The sequence below is a fragment of the Bos grunniens genome, chromosome 9, assembly GCF_055505025.1.
Source record: "Bos grunniens cultivar Pamir isolate PY7600 chromosome 9, Bosgru_T2T1.0, whole genome shotgun sequence".
Taxonomy (NCBI): Eukaryota; Metazoa; Chordata; class Mammalia; order Artiodactyla; family Bovidae; genus Bos; species Bos grunniens.
In genome coordinates, this window is record NC_141173.1 from 742,902 (window position 1) to 764,495 (window position 21,594).

Consider the following 21,594-nt stretch of genomic DNA (forward strand, 5'->3'; position numbering starts at 1 on the left):
TGCAGGGCCAATAGACCTCATTTGGCTTGTGTCCAGAAGCCAGTGTTCCACTCCACGGGCGACAGGAATTTCGGGGTTGCATTCCAGACGCACCCGGGGAGACAGGCATTCATCTCGAGTGGAAGCAAAGCACCCCGCTCATCTCTCGAGTCGCGACGGGTATCTCCTGGAGCTCACTGGGTGGACTAAAGGGAGTCAAGCCTCCTGAGGCATTTGAAGAGAGGTCGCGAGATTGGTCTCTAGGCCATGCAGGAGAAGATGGCCCTCATCACGCGATGACGGGGGAGTCTCGGGGTTGTTCTCGAGCGGCGGCCCCAGGGTGCGGTTTCTCACGAGGTACGACGGCGCGGTCAGTGAGCCTCTGGTGGGGCGCCAGTTAAGTCGGGTCTCCATGCAAGTGGCGAGGGGGAGCGCGTCATTGCTCTGGAGTCATGGTAGGGGAATCTGGCCTCGAGACGTGTTGAAAAAGGTCTCTCGAGGTCTTTCTCGGGTTGAGGCAGGAAACACTGGGGTCCCTGGAGTTGTGCAGATGATCTCAGCGGCTTCTCATGGTGGCTCTGAGAAGTCAGGGTAACTGGAGGTGGGAGGGGCCTCTCGGGACACCACTGGGTTTGGTGCATTGGAAGAGGGCCTCATCTCCAGTTGAGGCAGGAACCTCAGGGTTCCTCTGATGTCAGACTCCGATCGCAGGGTCCCTGCACACTTGGGGCAGGAGAGTCAGGCCTCGTCTTGGGTTGAGGCATGGAACTCCGCTTGCCTCTCGAGGTGTCCCCGGGGAGAGAGGCCACTTGTCGAGGTGAATTTGGAACCTGGGGGTTTTCCGGACGATGCACGGGCGAGTCACTGCCACTTCTTGTTGACTTGATTCACAGGGTGGTGTTCGAAGAGGTCTCCGGGTATCTGGTTCTTATCAAGAGGGCACCGGGTAATCGGGGTCCTTCGCAATGTGGACCCCCCACGAGGCCACGTCTGGAATGTCGTCGTGAGACCAGCCTCATCCTGAGGTGCGACCGGAAGGTCGGGAACCCCTTCCAGACAAAGCAGGGGAGTCGACCCTCCTGTCCGGATCAGGAGGGTAGAAGAGGCTCAGAGGAAGTGGAGCCGGAAAACCTCAGTGTTCCTCTCGAAGGAGACCGGGACGCCGGGGAACTTTGTGGGTCGCATCTAGGGTACCAAGTACCGTTTCGAACTCCAATTCCTAAGGTGGGACTTCTCCTGAGACAGTGTAGAGGGAAAGGGCTTCATTTTGCGATGATGGTGGAACCACGTGCTTTTTCTCGAGTTGCGGCGGGATACTCGAGTTACGACGGGGAATTCAGGATGCCTCTTGTGTTGGCCCGGGGAAGTCCAATCTTCCATTCGAGTTGCGAAGGAAAGCTGGGGATTGCTCTCGAGTGACTGCAGGGCCAATAGACCTCATCTGGGCTTGTGTCCAGAAGCCAATGTTCCTCTCCAGGGGCGACAGGGATCTCGGGGTTGCATTCCAGACGCACCCGGGGAGACAGGCATTCATCTCGAGTGGAAGCAAAGAACCCCGCTCTGCTCTCGAGTCGCGACGGGTATCTCTTGGAGCTCACTGGGTGGACTAAAGGGAGTCAAGCCTCCTGAGGCGTTTGGAGAGAGGTCGCGAGATTGGTCTCTAGGCCATGCAGGAGACGAAGGCCCTCCTCTCGCGATGACCGGGTATTCTCGGGGTTGTTCTCGAGCGGCGGCCCCAGTGTGCGGTTTCTCACGAGGTACGACGGCGAGGTCAGTGAGTCTCTCGTGGGGCGCCAGGGAAGTCGGGTCTCCATGCCAGTGGCGAGGGAGAGCGCGTCATTGCTCTCGAGTCATGCTAGGGGAATCTGGCCTCGAGACATGTTGACGAAGGTCTCTTGAGGTCTTTCTCGGGTTGAGGCAGGAAACTCTGGGTTCCCTCGACTTGTGCAGGTGACCTCAGGGGGCTTCTCATGGTGGCTCTGAGAAGTCAGGGAAACTGGAGGTGGGAGGGGCCTCTCGGGATTCCAATGGGTTAGGTGCATTGGAAGAGGGCCTCATCTCCAGTTGAGGCAGGAACCTCAGGGTTCCTCTGATTTCAGACTCCGATCGCAGGGTCCCTGCAGACGGGGAAAGGAGAGTCAGGCCTGGTCTTGGGTTGAGGCATGGAACTCCACTTGCCTCTCGAGGTGTCCCCGGGGACAGAGGCCACTTGTCGAGGTGAATTTGGAACCTGGGGGTTTTCCGGACGATGCACGGGCGAGTCACTGCCACTTCTTGTTGACTTGATTCACAGGGTGGAGTTCGAAGAGGTCTCCGGGTATCTGGTTCTTATCAAGAGGGCACCGGGTAATCGGGGTCCTTCGCAATGTGGAACCCCCCACGAGGCCACGTCTGGAATGTCGTCGTGAGACCGGCCTCATCCTGAGGTGCGACCGGAAGGTCGGGAACCCCTTCCAGACAAAGCAGGGGAGTCGACCCTCCTGTGGAGATCAGGAGGGTAGAAGGGGCTCAGAGGAAGTGGTGCCGGAAAACCTCGGGGTTCCTCTCGAGGGAGACCGGGATGTCGGGGAACTTTGTGGGTCGTATCAAGGGTGCCAAGTACCGTTTCGAACTCCAATTCCTAAGGTGGGACCTCTCCTGAGACGCTGCAGCGGGAAAGGGCTTCATCTTGCGATGACGGGGGAACCACATGGATTTTCTCGAGTTGCGGCAGGATTCTCGAGTTACGACGGGGAATTCAGGATGCCTCTTGTGTTGGCCCAGGGAAGTGCAATCTTCCATTCGAGTTGCGAAGGAAAGCTGGGCATTGCTCTCGAGTGACTGCAGGGCCAATAGACCTCATTTGGCTTGTGTCCAGAAGCCAGTGTTCCACTCCACGGGCGACAGGAATTTCGGGGTTGCATTCCAGACGCACCCGGGGAGACAGGCATTCATCTCGAGTGGAAGCAAAGCACCCCGCTCATCTCTCGAGTCGCGACGGGTATCTCCTGGAGCTCACTGGGTGGACTAAAGGGAGTCAAGCCTCCTGAGGCATTTGAAGAGAGGTCGCGAGATTGGTCTCTAGGCCATGCAGGAGAAGATGGCCCTCATCACGCGATGACGGGGGAGTCTCGGGGTTGTTCTCGAGCGGCGGCCCCAGGGTGCAGTTTCTCACGAGGTACGACGGCGCGGTCAGTGAGCCTCTGGTGGGGCGCCAGTTAAGTCGGGTCTCCATGCAAGTGGCGAGGGGGAGCGCGTCATTGCTCTGGAGTCATGGTAGGGGAATCTGGCCTCGAGACGTGTTGAAAAAGGTCTCTCGAGGTCTTTCTCGGGTTGAGGCAGGAAACACTGGGGTCCCTGGAGTTGTGCAGATGATCTCAGCGGCTTCTCATGGTGGCTCTGAGAAGTCAGGGAAACTGGAGGTGGGAGGGGCCTCTCGGGACACCACTGGGTTTGGTGCATTGGAAGAGGGCCTCATCTCCAGTTGAGGCAGGAACCTCAGGGTTCCTCTGATGTCAGACTCCGATCGCAGGGTCCCTGCACACTTGGGGCAGGAGAGTCAGGCCTCGTCTTGGGTTGAGGCATGGAACTCCACTTGCCTCTCGAGGTGTCCCCGGGGAGAGAGGCCACTTGTCGAGGTGAATTTGGAACCTGGGGGTTTTCCGGACGATGCACGGGCGAGTCACTGCCACTTCTTGTTGACTTGATTCACAGGGTGGCGTTCGAAGAGGTCTCCGGGTATCTGGTTCTTATCAAGAGGGCACCGGGTAATCGGGGTCCTTCGCAATGTGGACCCCCCACGAGGCCACGTCTGGAATGTCGTCGTGAGACCAGCCTCATCCTGAGGTGCGACCGGAAGGTCGGGAACCCCTTCCAGACAAAGCAGGGGAGTCGACCCTCCTGTCCGGATCAGGAGGGTAGAAGAGGCTCAGAGGAAGTGGAGCCGGAAAACCTCAGTGTTCCTCTCGAAGGAGACCGGGACGCCGGGGAACTTTGTGGGTCGCATCTAGGGTACCAAGTACCGTTTCGAACTCCAATTCCTAAGGTGGGACTTCTCCTGAGACAGTGTAGAGGGAAAGGGCTTCATTTTGCGATGATGGTGGAACCACGTGCTTTTTCTCGAGTTGCGGCGGGATACTCGAGTTACGACGGGGAATTCAGGATGCCTCTTGTGTTGGCCCGGGGAAGTCCAATCTTCCATTCGAATTGCGAAGGAAAGATGGGGATTGCTCTCGAGTGACTGCAGGGCCAATAGACCTCATCTGGGCTTGTGTCCAGAAGCCAATGTTCCTCTCCAGGAGCGACAGGGATCTCGGGGTTGCATTCCACGCACCCGGGGAGACAGGGATTCATCTCGAGTGGAAGCAAAGAACCACGCTCTGCTCTCGAGTCAGGACGGGTATCTCTTGGAGCTCACTGGGTGGATTAAAGGGAGTCAAGCCTCCTGAGGCGTTTGGAGAGAGGTCGCGAGATTGTTGTCTAGGCCATGCAGGAGACGAAGACTCTCATCTCGCGATGACGGGGGAGTCTCGGGATTGTTTTCGAGCGGCGGCCCCAGTGTGCTGTTTCTCGCGAGGTACGACGGCGAGGTCAGTGAGCCTCTGGTGGGGTGCCAGGGAAGTCGGGACTCCATGCGAGTGGCGAGGGGGAGCACGTCATTTCTCTTGAGTCATGGTAGGGGAATCTGGCCTCGAGACCTGTTGAAGAAGGTCTCTCGAGTTCATTCTCGGCTTGAGGCAGGAAACCCTGGGTTCCCTCAACTTGTGCAGGTGACCTCTGTGGGCTTCTCATGGTGGCTCTGAGAAGTCAGGGAAACTGGAGTTGGGAGGGGCTTCTTGGGACTCCACTGGGTTTGGTGCTTGGCAAGAGGGCCTCATCTCCAGTTGAGGCAGGAACCTTTGGGTTCCTCTCCATTTCAGACTCCGATCGCAGGGTCCTTGCAGAGTTGGGACAGGAGAGTCAGGCCTCGTCTTGGGTTGAGGCATGGAACTCCGCTTGCCTCGCGAAGTCTTCACGGGGTGAGAGGCCACTTGTCGAACTCTATTTGGAACCTGGGTGTTTTTCCGGAGGATGCACGGATGAGTCACTGCCCATTCGTGTTGACTTCATTCACAGGTTGGAGTTCGAAGAGGGGTCTGGGCATCGGGTTCTTATCAAGAGGGGACCGGGAAATCGGGGTGCTTCGCAATGTGGAAGCACCCACGAGGCCACGTCTGAAATGTCGTCGTGAGACCGGCCTCATCCTGAGGTGCGACCGGAAGGTCGGGACCCCTTCCAGACAAAGCAGGTGAGTCGACCCTCCTGTGAAGATCAGGAGGGTAGAAGTGGCTCAGAGGAAGTAGTGCCCGAAAACCTCGGTGTTCCTCTCGACGGAGACCTGTATGTCGGGCAACTTTGTGGGTCGCATCAAGGTTGCCAAGTACCGATTGGACCACCAATTCTTAATGTGGGACTTCTCCTGAGTCGCTGTAGCGGAAAAGGGCTTCATCTTGCGCTGACGGGGGAACCACGTGCTTTTCCTCGAGTTGCGGCAGGATTCTCGAGTTACGATGGGGAATTCCGGATGCCTGTTGTGTTGGCCCAGGGAAGTCCAATGTTCCATTGAGTTGGGAAGGAGAGCTTGGGATTGCTCTCGAGTGACTGCAGGGCAAATAGACCTCATCTAGGCTTGTGTCCAGAAGCCAATGTTCCTCTCCAGGGGCGACACAGATCTCGGGGTTGCATTCTAGACTCCCCCAGGGAGTCAGGCCTCCTCGCGAGTGGAAGCAAAGACCTCCATTCTCCTCTGGAGTAGTGGCGGGTATTTGTTGGAGCCCACAGAGTGGCCTAAAGGGAGCCATTCCTCCTGTGGAGTTTGGAGAGAGGAATTGGGATTGCGCTCTCGGCCATGGGGGAAACGAAGGCCCTCATCTCGGGATGAGGGGGGAGTCTCGGGGTTTTTCTTGAGCGGCGGCCCGAGTGTGCGGTTTCTCACGAGGTACGACCCCAAGCTCAGTGAGCCTCTCGTGGGGCACCAAGGAAGTCGGGTCTCCAGGAGAGTGGCCAGGGGGAGCCCGTCACTGCTCTCGAGTCATGGTAGGGGAATCGGGCCTTGAGACGCGTTGAAGAAGGACTCTCCAGGTCTTTCTCGGGTGGCGGCAGGAAAACCTCGGTTCCCTGGATTTGTGCAGGTGACCTCAGGGAGCTTCTCATGGTGCCTCTGAGAAGTCAGGGAAACTGTGGAGGTGTGAGGGGCCTCTCGGGACTCCACTGGGTTTGGTGCATTGGAAGAGGGCCTCATCTCCAGTTTAGGCAGGAACCTCAGGGTTCCTCTGATTTCAGACTGGGAACACAGGGTCCCTGCAGACCTGGCACAGGAGAGTCAGGCTTTGTCTTGGGTTGAGGAATGGAACTCCGCTAGCCTCTCGAGGTGTTCATGGGGTGAGAGGTCACTTGTGGAGGTGTATTTGGAACCTGGAGTTTTTCCGGACGATGAACGGGCGAGTCACTGCCCCTTCGTGTTGACTTCATTCACAGGGTGGAGTTCGAAGAGGTGTCCGGGCATCGGGTTCTCATCAAGAGGGGACGGTGAAATCGGGGTCCTTCGGAATGTGGAACCACCCACGAGGCCAAGTCTGGAATTTCGTCGTTAGACCGGCCTTATCCTGAGGTGCGACCGGAAGGTCGGGAACCCCTTCCAGACAAAGCAGGGGAGTCGACCCTCCTGTCCAGATCAGGAGGGTAGAAGCGGCTCAGAGGAACTGGTGCTGGAAAACCTCGGTGTTCCTCTTGAGGGAGACCGGGATGTCGGGGAACTCTGTGGGTCGCATTAAGGGTGCCAAGTAGGGTTTCGTCTTCCAATTCTTAATGTGGGACTTCTCCTGAGACGCTGTAGCGGGAAAGGGCTTCAACTTGCGATGACGGGGGAACCACATGGTTTTTCGAGTTGCGGCGGGATTCTCGAGTTACGACGGGGAATTCAGGATGTCTCTTGTGTTGGCCCAGGGATGTCCAATGTTCCATTCGAGTTTCGAAGGAAAGCTGGGGATTGCTCTCGAGTGACTGCAGGGCAAGTAGACCTCATGTAGGCTTGTGTCCAGAAGCCTATGTTCCTCTCCAGGGGCGACAGGGATCTGGGGGTTGCATTCCAGACGCACCCGGGGAGACAGGCATTCATCTCCAGTGGAAGCAAAGAAGCCTGCTCTGCTCTCGAGTCGCGACAGGTATCTGCTGGAGCTCACTGAGTGGACTTAAGGGAGTGAAGCCTCCTGTGGCGTTTGGAGAGAGGTCGCGAGATTGGTCTCTAGGCCATGCAAGAGACGAAGGCCCTCATATCGCGATCACGGGGGAGTCTCGGGGTTGTTCTCGAGCGGCGGCCCCAGTGTAGGGTTTCTCACGAGGTACAACGGCGAGGACAGTAGCCTCTCGTGGGGCGCCAGGGAAGTCGGGTCTCCATGCAAGTGGCGAGGGGGAGCGCGTCATTGCTCTGGAGTCATGGTAGGGGAATCTGGCCTCGAGACGTGTTGAAGAAGGTCTCTCTAGGTCTTTCTCGGGTTGAGGCAGGAAACCCTGGGTTCCCTCGTCTTGTGCATGTGACCTCAGGGGCTTCTCATGGTGGCTCTGAGAAGTCAGGGAAACTGGAGTTGGAAGGGGCTTCTCGGGCCTCAACTGGGTTTGGTGCATTGGAAGAGGGCCTCATCTCCAGTTGAGGCAGGAACCTCAGTGTTCCTCTGATTTCAGACACCAAACACAGGGTCCCTGCAGACTGGGGACAGGAGAGTCAGGCCTGGTCTTGGGTTGAGGCATGGAACTCAGCTAGCCTCTCGAGGTGTTCACGTGGTGAGAGGCCACTTCTCGAGCTGTATTTGTAACCTGGGGGTTTTCCGGACGATGCACGGGCGAGTCACTACCTGTTCGTGTTGACTTCATTCACAGGGTGGAATTCGAAGAGGTGTCCGGGCATCGGGTTCATATCAAGAGGGGACCGGGATATCGGGTTCCTTCAGAATGTGGAACCACCCACGAGGCCACATCTGGAATGTCGTCGTGAGAACGGCCTCATCCTGAGGTTCGACCGGAAGGTCGGCAACCCCTTCCAGACAAAGCAGAGGAGTCGACGCTCCTGTCGAGATCAGGAAGGTAGAAGGGGCTCAGAGGAAGTGGTGCCCGAAAACCTCGGTGTTCCTCTCGAGGGAGACCGGGATGTCGGGGAACTTTGTGGGTCACATCAAGGGTGCCAAGTTCCGTTTGGACCTCCAATTCTTAACGTGGGACTTCTCCTGAGACGCTGTAGCGGGAAAGGGCTTCATCTTGCGATGACGGGGGAACCACGTGGTCTTACTCGAGTTGCGGCGGGATTCTCGAGTTACGACGGGGAATTCAGGATGCCTCTTGTGTTGGCCCAGGGAAGTCCAATCTTCCATCGAGTTGGGAAGGAATGCTGGGGATTGCTCTCGAGTGACTGCACGGCCAATAGACCTCATCTATGCCTGTGTCCAGAAGCCAGTGTTCCTCTCCAGGAGCGACAGGGATCTTGGGGTTGCATTCCACGCACCCGGGGAGACAGGGATTCATCTCGAGTGGAAGCAAAGAACCACGCTCTGCTCTCGAGTCAGGACGGGTATCTCTTGGAGCTCACTGGGTGGATTAAAGGGAGTCAAGCCTCCTGAGGCGTTTGGAGAGAGGTCGCGAGATTGTTGTCTAGGCCATGCAGGAGACGAAGACTCTCATCTCGCGATGACGGGGGAGTCTCGGGATTGTTTTCGAGCGGCGGCCCCAGTGTGCTGTTTCTCGCGAGGTACGACGGCGAGGTCAGTGAGCCTCTGGTGGGGTGCCAGGGAAGTCGGGACTCCATGCGAGTGGCGAGGGGGAGCACGTCATTTCTCTTGAGTCATGGTAGGGGAATCTGGCCTCAAGACCTGTTGAAGAAGGTCTCTCGAGTTCATTCTCGGCTTGAGGCAGGAAACCCTGGGTTCCCTCAACTTGTGCAGGTGACCTCTGTGGGCTTCTCATGGTGGCTCTGAGAAGTCAGGGAAACTGGAGTTGGGAGGGGCTTCTCGGGACTCCACTGGGTTTGGTGCTTGGCAAGAGGGCCTCATCTCCAGTTGAGGCAGGAACCTTTGGGTTCCTCTCCATTTCAGACTCCGATCGCAGGGTCCTTGCAGAGTTGGGACAGGAGAGTCAGGCCTCGTCTTGGGTTGAGGCATGGAACTCCGCTTGCCTCGCGAAGTCTTCACGGGGTGAGAGGCCACTTGTCGAACTCTATTTGGAACCTGGGTGTTTTTCCGGAGGATGCACGGATGAGTCACTGCCCATTCGTGTTGACTTCATTCACAGGTTGGAGTTCGAAGAGGGGTCTGGGCATCGGGTTCTTATCAAGAGGGGACCGGGAAATCGGGGTGCTTCGCAATGTGGAAGCACCCACGAGGCCACGTCTGAAATGTCGTCGTGAGACCGGCCTCATCCTGAGGTGCGACCGGAAGGTCGGGACCCCTTCCAGACAAAGCAGGTGAGTCGACCCTCCTGTGAAGATCAGGAGGGTAGAAGTGGCTCAGAGGAAGTAGTGCCCGAAAACCTCGGTGTTCCTCTCGACGGAGACCTGTATGTCGGGCAACTTTGTGGGTCGCATCAAGGTTGCCAAGTACCGATTGGACCACCAATTCTTAATGTGGGACTTCTCCTGAGTCGCTGTAGCGGAAAAGGGCTTCATCTTGCGCTGACGGGGGAACCACGTGCTTTTCCTCGAGTTGCGGCAGGATTCTCGAGTTACGATGGGGAATTCCGGATGCCTGTTGTGTTGGCCCAGGGAAGTCCAATGTTCCATTGAGTTGGGAAGGAGAGCTTGGGATTGCTCTCGAGTGACTGCAGGGCAAATAGACCTCATCTAGGCTTGTGTCCAGAAGCCAATGTTCCTCTCCAGGGGCGACACAGATCTCGGGGTTGCATTCTAGACTCCCCCAGGGAGTCAGGCCTCCTCGCGAGTGGAAGCAAAGACCTCCATTCTCCTCTGGAGTAGTGGCGGGTATTTGTTGGAGCCCACAGAGTGGCCTAAAGGGAGCCATTCCTCCTGTGGAGTTTGGAGAGAGGAATTGGGATTGCGCTCTCGGCCATGGGGGAAACGAAGGCCCTCATCTCGGGATGAGGGGGGAGTCTCGGGGTTTTTCTTGAGCGGCGGCCCGAGTGTGCGGTTTCTCACGAGGTACGACCCCAAGCTCAGTGAGCCTCTCGTGGGGCACCAAGGAAGTCGGGTCTCCAGGAGAGTGGCCAGGGGGAGCCCGTCACTGCTCTCGAGTCATGGTAGGGGAATCGGGCCTTGAGACGCGTTGAAGAAGGACTCTCCAGGTCTTTCTCGGGTGGCGGCAGGAAAACCTCGGTTCCCTGGATTTGTGCAGGTGACCTCAGGGAGCTTCTCATGGTGCCTCTGAGAAGTCAGGGAAACTGTGGAGGTGTGAGGGGCCTCTCGGGACTCCACTGGGTTTGGTGCATTGGAAGAGGGCCTCATCTCCAGTTTAGGCAGGAACCTCAGGGTTCCTCTGATTTCAGACTGGGAACACAGGGTCCCTGCAGACCTGGCACAGGAGAGTCAGGCTTTGTCTTGGGTTGAGGAATGGAACTCCGCTAGCCTCTCGAGGTGTTCATGGGGTGAGAGGTCACTTGTGGAGGTGTATTTGGAACCTGGAGTTTTTCCGGACGATGAACGGGCGAGTCACTGCCCCTTCGTGTTGACTTCATTCACAGGGTGGAGTTCGAAGAGGTGTCCGGGCATCGGGTTCTCATCAAGAGGGGACGGTGAAATCGGGGTCCTTCGGAATGTGGAACCACCCACGAGGCCAAGTCTGGAATTTCGTCGTTAGACCGGCCTTATCCTGAGGTGCGACCGGAAGGTCGGGAACCCCTTCCAGACAAAGCAGGGGAGTCGACCCTCCTGTCCAGATCAGGAGGGTAGAAGCGGCTCAGAGGAACTGGTGCTGGAAAACCTCGGTGTTCCTCTTGAGGGAGACCGGGATGTCGGGGAACTCTGTGGGTCGCATTAAGGGTGCCAAGTAGGGTTTCGTCTTCCAATTCTTAATGTGGGACTTCTCCTGAGACGCTGTAGCGGGAAAGGGCTTCAACTTGCGATGACGGGGGAACCACATGGTTTTTCGAGTTGCGGCGGGATTCTCGAGTTACGACGGGGAATTCAGGATGTCTCTTGTGTTGGCCCAGGGATGTCCAATGTTCCATTCGAGTTTCGAAGGAAAGCTGGGGATTGCTCTCGAGTGACTGCAGGGCAAGTAGACCTCATGTAGGCTTGTGTCCAGAAGCCTATGTTCCTCTCCAGGGTCGACAGGAATCTCGGGGTTGCATTCCAGACGCACCCTGGGAGACAGGCATTCATCTCGAGTGGAAGCAAAGAAGCCCGCTCTGCTCTGGAGTCGCGACGGGTATCTTTGGGAGCTCACTGAGTGGACTAAAGGGAGTCAAGACTCCTGGGGCGTTTGGAGAGAGGTCGCGAGATTGGTCTCTAGGCCATGCAGGAGATGAAGGCCCTCATCTCGCGATGACGGGGGAGTCACTGGGTTTTTCTCGATCGGCCACTCCATGGTGCGGTTTCTCACGAAGTACGACGGCGAGGTCAGGGAGCCTCTCGTGCGGCGCCAGGGAAGTCGGGTCTCCATGCGAGTGGCGACGGGGAGCTCGTCATTGCTCTTGAGTCAGGGTAGGGGAATCTGGCCTCGAGACGTGTTGAAGAAGGTCTCTCGAGGTCTTTCTCGATTTGAGGTAGGAAACCTTGGGTTCCCTCGACTAGTGCTGGTGACCTAAGGAGGCGTCTCATGGTGGCTGTGAGAAGTCAGGTAAACTGGAGTTGGGAGGGGCCTCTCGGGACTCCACTGGGTTTGGTGCATTGGAAGAGGACCTCATCTCCAGTTGAGGCAGGAACCTCAGCGTTCCTCTCCATTTCAGACTCCGATCGCTGGGTCCTTGCAGAGTTGGGACAGGAGAGTCAGGCCTCGTCTTGGTTTGAGGCATGGAACTCCGCTAGCCTCTCGAGGTGTTCACGGGGTGAGAGGTCACTTGTGGAGGTGTATTTGGAACCTGGGGTTTTTCTGGACGATGCACGGGCGAGTCACTGCCCCTTCGTGTGGACTTCATTCACAGGGTGGAGTTGGAAGAGGTGTCCGGGCATCAGGTTCATATCAAGAGGGAACCGGGAAATCTGGGTCCTTCGGAATGTGGAACCACCCACGAGGCCAATTCTGGAATGCCTTCGTGAGACCAGCCTCATCCCGAGGTGCGACTGGAAGGTCGGGAACCCCTTCCAGACAAAGCAGGGGATTTGACCCTCCTGTCGAAATCAGGAGGTTAGAAGGGGCTCAGAGGATGTGGTGCCAGAAAACTTCGGTGTTCCTCTCGAGGGAGACCGGGATGTCGGGGAAATTTCTGGGTCGCATCAAGGGTGCCAAGTACCATTTGGACATCCAATTCTTAACGTGGGACTTCTCCTGAGACGCTGTAGCGGGAAAGGGCTTCATCTTGCGGTGATGGGGGAACCACGTGGTTTTTCTCGAGTTGCGGCGGGATTCTCGAGTTATGACGGGGAATTCAGGATGCCTCTTGTGTTGGCCCAGGGAAGTACAATGTTCCATTCGAGTTGCGAAGGAAAGCTGGGGATTGCTCTCCAGTGACTGCAGGGCAAATAGACCTCATCTAGGCTTGTGTCCAGAAGCCAATCTTCCTCTCCTGAAGCGACACAGATCTCGGGTTTGCATATCAGACTCACCCAGGGAGTCAGGCATCGTCGCGAGGGGAAGCAAATACATCCATTCCCCTCTGGAGTAGTGATGGGTATTTTTTGGAGCCCACAGAGTGGCCTAAAGGGAGCCACTCCTCCTGTGGAGTTTGGAGAGAGGAATCGGGGTTGCGCTCTAGGCCATGGGGGAAAAAGAAAGCCCTCATCTCGGGATGACGGTGGAGTCTCGGGGTTTTTCTCGAGCGGCGGCCACAGTGTGGGGTTTCTCACGAGGTACGACGCCAAGCTCAGTGAGCCTCTCGTGGGGCACCATGGAAGTCGGGTCTCCATGCGGGTGGCGAGGGCGATCGCGTCATTGCTCTTGAGTCATGGTAGGGGAATCTGGCCTCGAGACGTGTTGAAGAAAGTCTCTTGAGGTCTTTCTCGGGTGGCGGCAGGAAACCCTCGGTTCCCTCGACTTGTGCAGGTGACCTCAGGGAGATTTTCATGGTTCCTCTGATAAGTCAGGGAAACGGTGGACGTGGGAGGGGCCTCTCGGGACTCCACTGGCTTTGGTGCATTGGAAGAGGGCCTCATCTCCAGTTGAGGCAGGAACCTCAGGGTACCTCTGATTTCAGACTCCGAACACAAGGTCCCTGCAGACTTGGGACAGGAGAGTCAGGCCTCGTCTTGGGTTGAGGCATGGAAATCCGCTTGCCTCTCGAGGTATCCCCGGGGAGTGAGGCCACTTGTCGAGCTGTATTTGGAACCTGGGGCTTTTTCCGGACGATGCACGGGCGAGTCACTGCCCCTTCGTGTTGACTTAATTCACATGGTGGAGTTCGAAGAGGTGTCCGGGCATCGGGGTCTTATCAAGAGGGCACCGCGTAATCGGGGTCCTTCGCAATGTGGAAGCACCCACGAGGCCTCGTCTGGAATGTCGTCGTGAGACCGGCCTCATCCTGAAGTGTGACGGCAAGGTCGGGAACCCCTTCCAGACAAAGCAGGGGAGTCGACCCTCCTGTGGAGATCAGGAGGGTAGAAGGGGCTCAGAGGAAGTGGTGCCGGAAAACCTCGGTGTTCCTCTCGAGGGACACGGGATGTCAGGCAGCTTTGTGGGTCGCATCAAGAGTGCCATGTACAGTCGACCTGCAATTCCTAACGTGGGACTTCTCCTGAGATGCTGTAGCGGGAAAGGGCTTCATCTTGCGATGACGGGGAAACCACGTGGTTTTTCTCGAGTTGCGGCGGGATTCTCGAGTTACGACGGGGAATTCAGGATGCCTCTTGTGTTGGCACAGGGAAGTCCAATCTTCCATTGAGTTGGGAAGGAAAGCTGGGGATTGCTCTCGAGTGACTGCAGAGCCAATAGACCTCATCTAGGCTTGTGTCCAGAAGCCACTGTTCTTCTCCAGAGGCGACAGGGATCTCGGGGTTGCATTCCAGACGCACCCGGGGAGACAGGCATTCATCTCGAGTGGAAGCAAAGAACCCCGCTCTGCTCTCGAGTCGCGACGGGTATCTCTTGGAGCTCACTGGGTGGACTAAAGGGTGTTAAGCCTCCTGAGGCGTTTCAAGAGAGGTCGCGAGATTGGTCTCTAGGCCATGCAGGAGACGAAGGCCCTCATCTCGCGATGACGGGGGAGTCTCGTGGTTGTTCTCGAGCGGCAGCCCCAGTGTGCGGATTCTCACGAGGTACGACGGCGAGGTCATTGAGTCTCTCATGGGGCGCGAGGGAAGTCCGTTCTCCATGCGAGTGGCGAGGGGGAGCGCGTCATTGCTCTCGAGTCATGGTAGGGGATTCTGACCTCGAGACGTGTTGAAGAAGGTCTCTCGAGGTCTTTCTCGGGTTGAGGCAGGAATCCCTGGCTTCCCAGGACTTGTTCAGGTGACCTCAGGGGGCTTCTCTCGGTGGCTCTGAGAAGTCAGGGAAACTGGAGGTGGGAGGGGCCTCTCGGGACTCCACTGGGTTTGGTGCATTGGAAGAGGGCCTCATCTCCAGTTGAGGCAGGAACCTCAGGGTTCCTCTGATTTCAGACTCCGATCGCAGGGTCCCTGCAGACTTGCGACAGGAGAGTCAGGCCTCGTCTTGTGTTGAGGCATGGAAATCCGCTTGCCTCTCGAGGTGTCCCCGGGGAGAGAGGCCACTTGTCGAGCTGTATTTGGAACCTGGGTTTTTTTCCGGACGATGCACGGGCGAGTCACTGCCCCTTGGTGTTGACTTAATTCACAGGGTGAAGTTCGAAGAGGTGTCCGGGCATCGGGTCCTTATCAAGGGGTCACCTGGAAATCGGGGTCCTTCGCGATATGGAACCACCCACGAGACCACGTCTGGAATGTCGTCCTGAGACCGGCCTCATCCTGAGGTGAGATCGGAAGGTCGGGAACCCCTTCCAGACAAAGCAGGGGAGTCGAACCTCCTGTCCAGATCAGGAGGGTAGAAGGGGCTCAGAGGAAGTGGTGCCGGAAATCCTCGGTGTTCCTCTCGAGGGAGACCGGTATGTCGGGGAAGTTTGTGGGTCGCATCAAGGGTGCCAAGTACCGTTTCGACCTCAATTCCTAACGTGGGACTTCTCCTGAGACGCTGTACCGGAAAAGGGCTTCATCCTGTGATGACGGGGGAACCACGTGGTTTTTCTCAAGTTGTGGCGGGATTCTCGAGTTACGACGGGGAATTCAGGAGGCCTCTTGTGTTGGCCCAGGGAAGTCCAATCTTCCATTCGAGTTGGGAAGGAATGCTGGGGATTGCTCTCGAGTGACTGCACGGCCAATAGACCTCATCTAGGCTTGTGTCCAGAAGCCAATGTTCCTCTCCAGGGGCGACAGGGATCTCGGGGTTGCATTCCACGCACCCGGGGAGTAAGGGATTCATCTCGAGTGGAAGCAAAGAACCACGCTCTGCTCTCGAGTCAGGACGGGTATCTCTTGGAGCTCACTGGGTGGATTAAAGGGAGTCAAGCCTCCTGAGGCGTTTGGAGAGAGGTCGCGAGATTGTTCTCTAGGCCATGCAGGAGACGAAGACCCTCATCTCGCGATGACGGGGGAGTCTCGGGATTGTTTTCGAGCGGCGGCCCCAGTGTGCTGTTTCTCGCGAGGTACGACGGCGAGGTCAGTGAGCCTCTCGTGGGGCGCCAGGGAAGTCGGGTCACCATGCGAGTGGCGAGGGGTAGCCCGTCATTGCTCTCGAGTCATGATAGGGGAATCTGGCCTCGACACGTGTTGAAGAAGGTCTCTCGAGGACTTTCTCGGTTTGAAGCAGGAAACCCTGGCTTCCCTCGACTTGTGCAGGTGACCTCAGGGGGCTTCTCATGGTGGCTGTGAGAAGTCAGGAAAACTGGAGTTGGGAGGGGCCTCTCGGGACTCCACTGGGTTTGGTGCATTGGAAGAGGGCCTCATCTCCAGTTGAGGCAGGAACCTCAGGGTACCTCTCCATTTCAGACTCCGATTGCAGGGTCGTTTCAGAGTTGGAACAGGAGAGTCAGGCCTCGTCTTGGATTGAGGCATGGAACTCCGCTTGCCTCTGGAGGTGTTCACGGGGTGAGAGGCCACTTGTCGAGCTGTATTTGGAACCTGGGGCTTATTCTGGACAATGCACGGGCGAGTCACTGCCCCTTCGTGTTGACTTCATTCACAGGGTGGAGTTCGAAGAGGGGCCGGGCATCGGGTTCTTATCAAGAGGGGACCAGGAAATCGGGGTCCTTCGGAATGTGGAACCACCCATGAGGCCACGTCTGGAATTTCCTCATTAGACCGGCCTCATCCTGAGGTGCGACCGGAATGTCGGGAACCCCTTCCAGAGAAAGCAGGGGAGTCGACCCTCCTGTCGAGATCAGGAGGGTAGAAGAGGCTCAGAGGAAATGGAGCTGGAAAACCTCAGTGTTCCTCTCGAGGGAGACCGGTATGTCGGGGCACTTTGTGGGTCGCATCAAGGGTGCCAAGTACCGTTTGGACCTCCAATTCTTAACGTGGGACTTCTCCTGAGACGTTGTAGCGGGAAAGGGCTTCATCTTGAGATGACGGGGGAACCACGTGGTTTTTCTCGAGTTGCGGCACGATTCTTGAGTTAAGACGGGGAATTCAGGATGCCTCTTGTGTTGGCCCAAGGACGTCCAATATTCCATTCGAGTTGCGAAGGAAAGCTGGGGATTGCCCTCGAGTGACTGCAGGGCCAATAGACCTCATCTAGGCTTGTGTCCAGAATCCAATGCTCCTCTCCAGGGGCGACAGGTATCTCGGGGTTGCATTCCAGACGCACCCGGGGAGACAGGCATTCATCTCGAGTGGAAGCAAAAAACCCCGCTCTGCTCTCGAGTCGCAACGGGTATCTCTTGGAGCTCACTGGGTGGACTAAAGGGAGTCAAGCCTCCTAGGCGTTTGGAGAGGACGCAAGATTGTTCTCTAGGCCATGCAGGAGACGAAGGCCCTCATCTCGCGAAGACGGGTGAGTCTCGGGGTTGTTCTCGAGTGGCGGCCCCAGTGTGCGGTTTCTCACGAGGTACGAAGACGAGGTCAGTGAGCCTCTCGTGGGGCGCCAGGGAAGTCGGGTCTCCATGCGAGAGGCGAGGGGGAGTGCTTCATTGCTCTCGAGTCATGGTAGGGGAATCTGGCCTCGAGACGTGTTGAAGAAGGTCTCTCGAGGTCTTTCTCGGGTTGAGGCAGGAAACCCTGGTTTCCCTCGACTTGTGCAGGTGACCTCAGGGGGCTTCTCATGGTGGCTCTGAGAAGTCAGGGAAACTGGAGGTGGGAGGGGCCTCTTGGGACTCCACTGGGTTTGGTGCATTGGAAGAGGGCTTCATCTCCAGTTGAGGCAGGAACCTCAGGGTACCTCTCCATTTCAGACTCCGATTGCAGGGTCGTTTCAGAGTTGGAACAGGAGAGTCAGGCCTCGTCTTGGATTGAGGCATGGAACTCCGCTTGCCTCTGGAGGTGTTCACGGGGTGAGAGGCCACTTGTCGAGCTGTATTTGGAACCTGGGGCTTATTCTGGACAATGCACGGGCGAGTCACTGCCCCTTCGTGTTGACTTCATTCACAGGGTGGAGTTCGAAGAGGGGCCGGGCATCGGGTTCTTATCAAGAGGGGACCGGGAAATCGGGGTCCTTCGGAATGTGGAACCACCCATGAGGCCACGTCTGGAATTTCCTCGTTAGACCGGCCTCATCCTGAGGTGCGACCGGAATGTCGGGAACCCCTTCCAGAGAAAGCAGGGGAGTCGACCCTCCTGTCGAGATCAGGAGGGTAGAAGAGGCTCAGAGGAAATGGAGCTGGAAAACCTCAGTGTTCCTCTCGAGGGAGACCGGTATGTCGGGGAACTTTGTGGGTCCCATTAAGGGTGCCAAGTACTGTTTCGACCTCCATTTCTTAACGTGGGACTTCTCCTGAGACGCTGTAGCGGGAAAGGGCTTCATCTTGCGATGACGGGGGAACCACGTGGTTTTTCTCGAGTTGCGGCGGGATTCTCGAGTTACGACGGGGAATTCAGGATGCCTCTTGTGTTGGCCCAGGCACGTCCAATGTTCCATTCGAGTTGCGAAAGAAAGCTGGGGATTGCTCTCGAGTGACTGCAGGGCATATAGACCTCATCTAGGCTTGTGTCCAGAAGCCAATGTTCCTCTCCAGGGGCGACACAGATCTCGCGGTTGCATTCCAGACTCAACCAGGGAGTCAGGCCTCGTCGCGAGTGGAAGTAAAGACCTCCATTCTCCTCTGGAGTAGTGACGGGTATTTGTTGGAGCCCACAGAGTGGCCTAAAGGGAGTCACTCCTCCTGTGGAGTTTGGAGAGAGGAATCGGGATTGCACTCTAGTCCATGGGGGAAAAGGAAGGCCCTCATCTCGGGATGACGGGGGAGTCTCGTAATTTTTCTCGAGCTGCGGCCCCAGTGTGGAGTTTCTCACGAGGTATGACGCCAAGTTCTGTGAGCCTCTGTGGGGCACCAGGGAAGTCGGGTCTCCATGCGAGTGGCGAGGGGGAGCGCGTCATTGCTCTCGAGTCATGGTAGGGGAATCGGGCCTCGAGACGCGTTGAAGAAGGACTCTCGAGGTCTTTCTCAGGTTGCGGCAGGAAACCCTCGGTTCCCTCGAGTTGTGCAGGTGACCTCAGGGAGCTTCTCCTGGTGCCTCTGAGAAGTCAGGAAAACTGTGTAGGTGGGAGGGGCCTCTCGGGATCCACTGGCTTTGGTGAATTGAAAGAGGGCCTCATCTCCAGTTGAGGCAGCAACCACAGGGTTCCTCTGATTTCAGACTCAGAACGCAGGGTCCCTGCAGACTTGGGACAGGAGAGTCAGGCCTCGTCTTGGGTTGAGGCATGGAACTCCGCTAGCATGCTGAGGTGTTCACGGGGTGAGAGGCCACTTGTCGAGCTGTATTTGGAACCTGTGGATTTTTCCGGACGATGCACGGGCGAGTCACTGCCCCTTCGTGTTGACTTAATTCACAGGGTAGAGTTCGAAGGGGTTTCCGGGCATCGGGTCGGGTTCACATCAAGAGGGGACCGGGAAACCTTCGGAATGTGGAACCACCCACGAGGCCACGTCTGGAATTTCGTCGTGAGACCCGGCCTCAAACTGAGGTGCGACCGGAAGGTAGGGAACCCCTTCCAGACAAAGCAGGGGAGTCGACCCTACTGCCCAGATCAGGAGGGTAGAAGGGGCTCAGAGGAAGTGGTGCCGGAAAACCTCGGTGTTCCTCTCGAGGGAGACCGGTATGTCGGGGAAGTTTGTGGGTCACATTAAGGGTGCCAAGTACCTTTTGGACCTCCAATTCTTAACGTGGGACTTCTCCTGAGACGCTGTAGCGGGAAAGGGCTTCATCTTGCGATGAAGGGGGAACCACTTGGGTTTTCTCGAGTTGCGGCGGGATTCTCGAGTTACGACGGGGAATTCAGGATGCCTCTTGTGTTGGCCCAGGGAAGTCCAATGTTCCATTCGAGTTGCGAAGGAAAGCTGGGGATTGCTCTCGAGTAACTGCACGGCCAATAGACCTCATCTAGGCTTGTGTCCAGAAGCAGATGTTCTTCTGCAGGGTCGACAGGGATCTCGGGGTTGCATTCCAGACGCACCCGGGGAGACAGGCATTCATCTCGAGTGGAACCCCCGCTCTGCTCTCGAGTCGCGACGGGTATCTCTTGGAGCTCACTGAGTGGACTAAAGGGAGTCAAGCCTCCTGAGGCGTTTGGAGAGAGGTCGGGAGATTCGTCTCTAGTCCATGCAGGAGACGAAGGCCCTCATCTCACGATGACGGGGGAGTCTCGGTTTTTTTCTCGAGAGGAGGCCCCAGTGTGCGGTTTCTCACGAGGTAAAATGGCGAGGTCAGTGAGCCTCTCGTGGGGCGCCAGGGAAGTGGGGTCTCCATGCTAGTGGCGAGGGGGAGTGCGTCATTGCTCTTGAGTCATGGTAGTGGAATCTGGCCTCGAGACGTGTTGAAGAAGGTCTCTCAAGGTCTTTCTCGGGTTGAGGCAGGAAACCCTGGGTTCCCTCGACTTGTGCATGTGAAACTGGAGGTGGGAGGGGTCTCTCGGGACTCCACTGGGTTTGGTGCATTGGAAGAGGGCCTCATCTCCAGTTGAGGCAGAAACCTCAGGGTTCCTCTCCATTTCAGACTCCGATCCCAGGGTCCTTGCAGAGTTGGGACAGGAGAGTCAGGCCTCGTCTTGGGTTGAGGCATGGAACTCCGCTTGCCTCTCGAGGTTTTCACGGGGTAAGAGGCCACTTGTCGAGCTGTATTTGGAACCTGGGGGTTTTTCTGGGTGATGCACGGGGGAGTCACTGCCCCTTCGTGTTGACTTCATTCACAGGGTGGAGTTCGAAGAGGGGTCCGGGCATCGGGTTCTTATCAAAAGGGGATTGGGAAATCGGGGTCCTTCAGAATGTGGAACTACCCAGGAGGCCACGTCTGGAATTTCGTCGTGTGACCGGCCTCATCCTGAGTTGCTACCGGAAGGTCGGGAACCCCTTCCAGACAAAGCAGGGGAGTCGACCCTCCTGTCCAGATCAGGAGGGTAGAAGGGGCTCAGAGGAAGTGGTGCCAGAAAACCTCGGTGTTCCTCTCGAGGGAGACCGGTATGTCGGGGCACTTTGTGGGTCGCATCAAGGGTGCCAAGTACCGTTTGGACCTCCAATTCTTAACGTGGGACTTCTCCTGAGACGTTGTAGCGGGAAAGGGCTTCATCTTGAGATGACGGGGGAACCACGTGGTTTTTCTCGAGTTGCGGCACGATTCTTGAGTTAAGACGGGGAATTCAGGATGCCTCTTGTGTTGGCCCAAGGACGTCCAATATTCCATTCGAGTTGCGAAGGAAAGCTGGGGATTGCCCTCGAGTGACTGCAGGGCCAATAGACCTCATCTAGGCTTGTGTCCAGAATCCAATGCTCCTCTCCAGGGGCGACAGGTATCTCGGGGTTGCATTCCAGACGCACCCGGGGAGACAGGCATTCATCTCGAGTGGAAGCAAAAAACCCCGCTCTGCTCTCGAGTCGCAACGGGTATCTCTTGGAGCTCACTGGGTGGACTAAAGGGAGTCAAGCCTCCTAGGCGTTTGGAGAGGACGCAAGATTGTTCTCTAGGCCATGCAGGAGACGAAGGCCCTCATCTCGCGAAGACGGGTGAGTCTCGGGGTTGTTCTCGAGTGGCGGCCCCAGTGTGCGGTTTCTCACGAGGTACGAAGACGAGGTCAGTGAGCCTCTCGTGGGGCGCCAGGGAAGTCGGGTCTCCATGCGAGAGGCGAGGGGGAGTGCTTCATTGCTCTCGAGTCATGGTAGGGGAATCTGGCCTCGAGACGTGTTGAAGAAGGTCTCTCGAGGTCTTTCTCGGGTTGAGGCAGGAAACCCTGGTTTCCCTCGACTTGTGCAGGTGACCTCAGGGGGCTTCTCATGGTGGCTCTGAGAAGTCAGGGAAACTGGAGGTGGGAGGGGCCTCTTGGGACTCCACTGGGTTTGGTGCATTGGAAGAGG

General features: G+C 57.2%; 1 long non-coding RNA gene across 1 annotated transcript; it reads left to right on the top strand.

The window, feature by feature from the left end:
- Positions 1-956: 956 nt before the first annotated feature.
- LOC147365509 (uncharacterized) lies at positions 957-17,467 on the top strand. Its single transcript, XR_015132271.1, has 2 exons — positions 957-1,749; positions 17,155-17,467. It is a non-coding gene; the product is annotated as an uncharacterized LOC147365509 (long non-coding RNA).
- Positions 17,468-21,594: the final 4,127 nt, after the last annotated feature.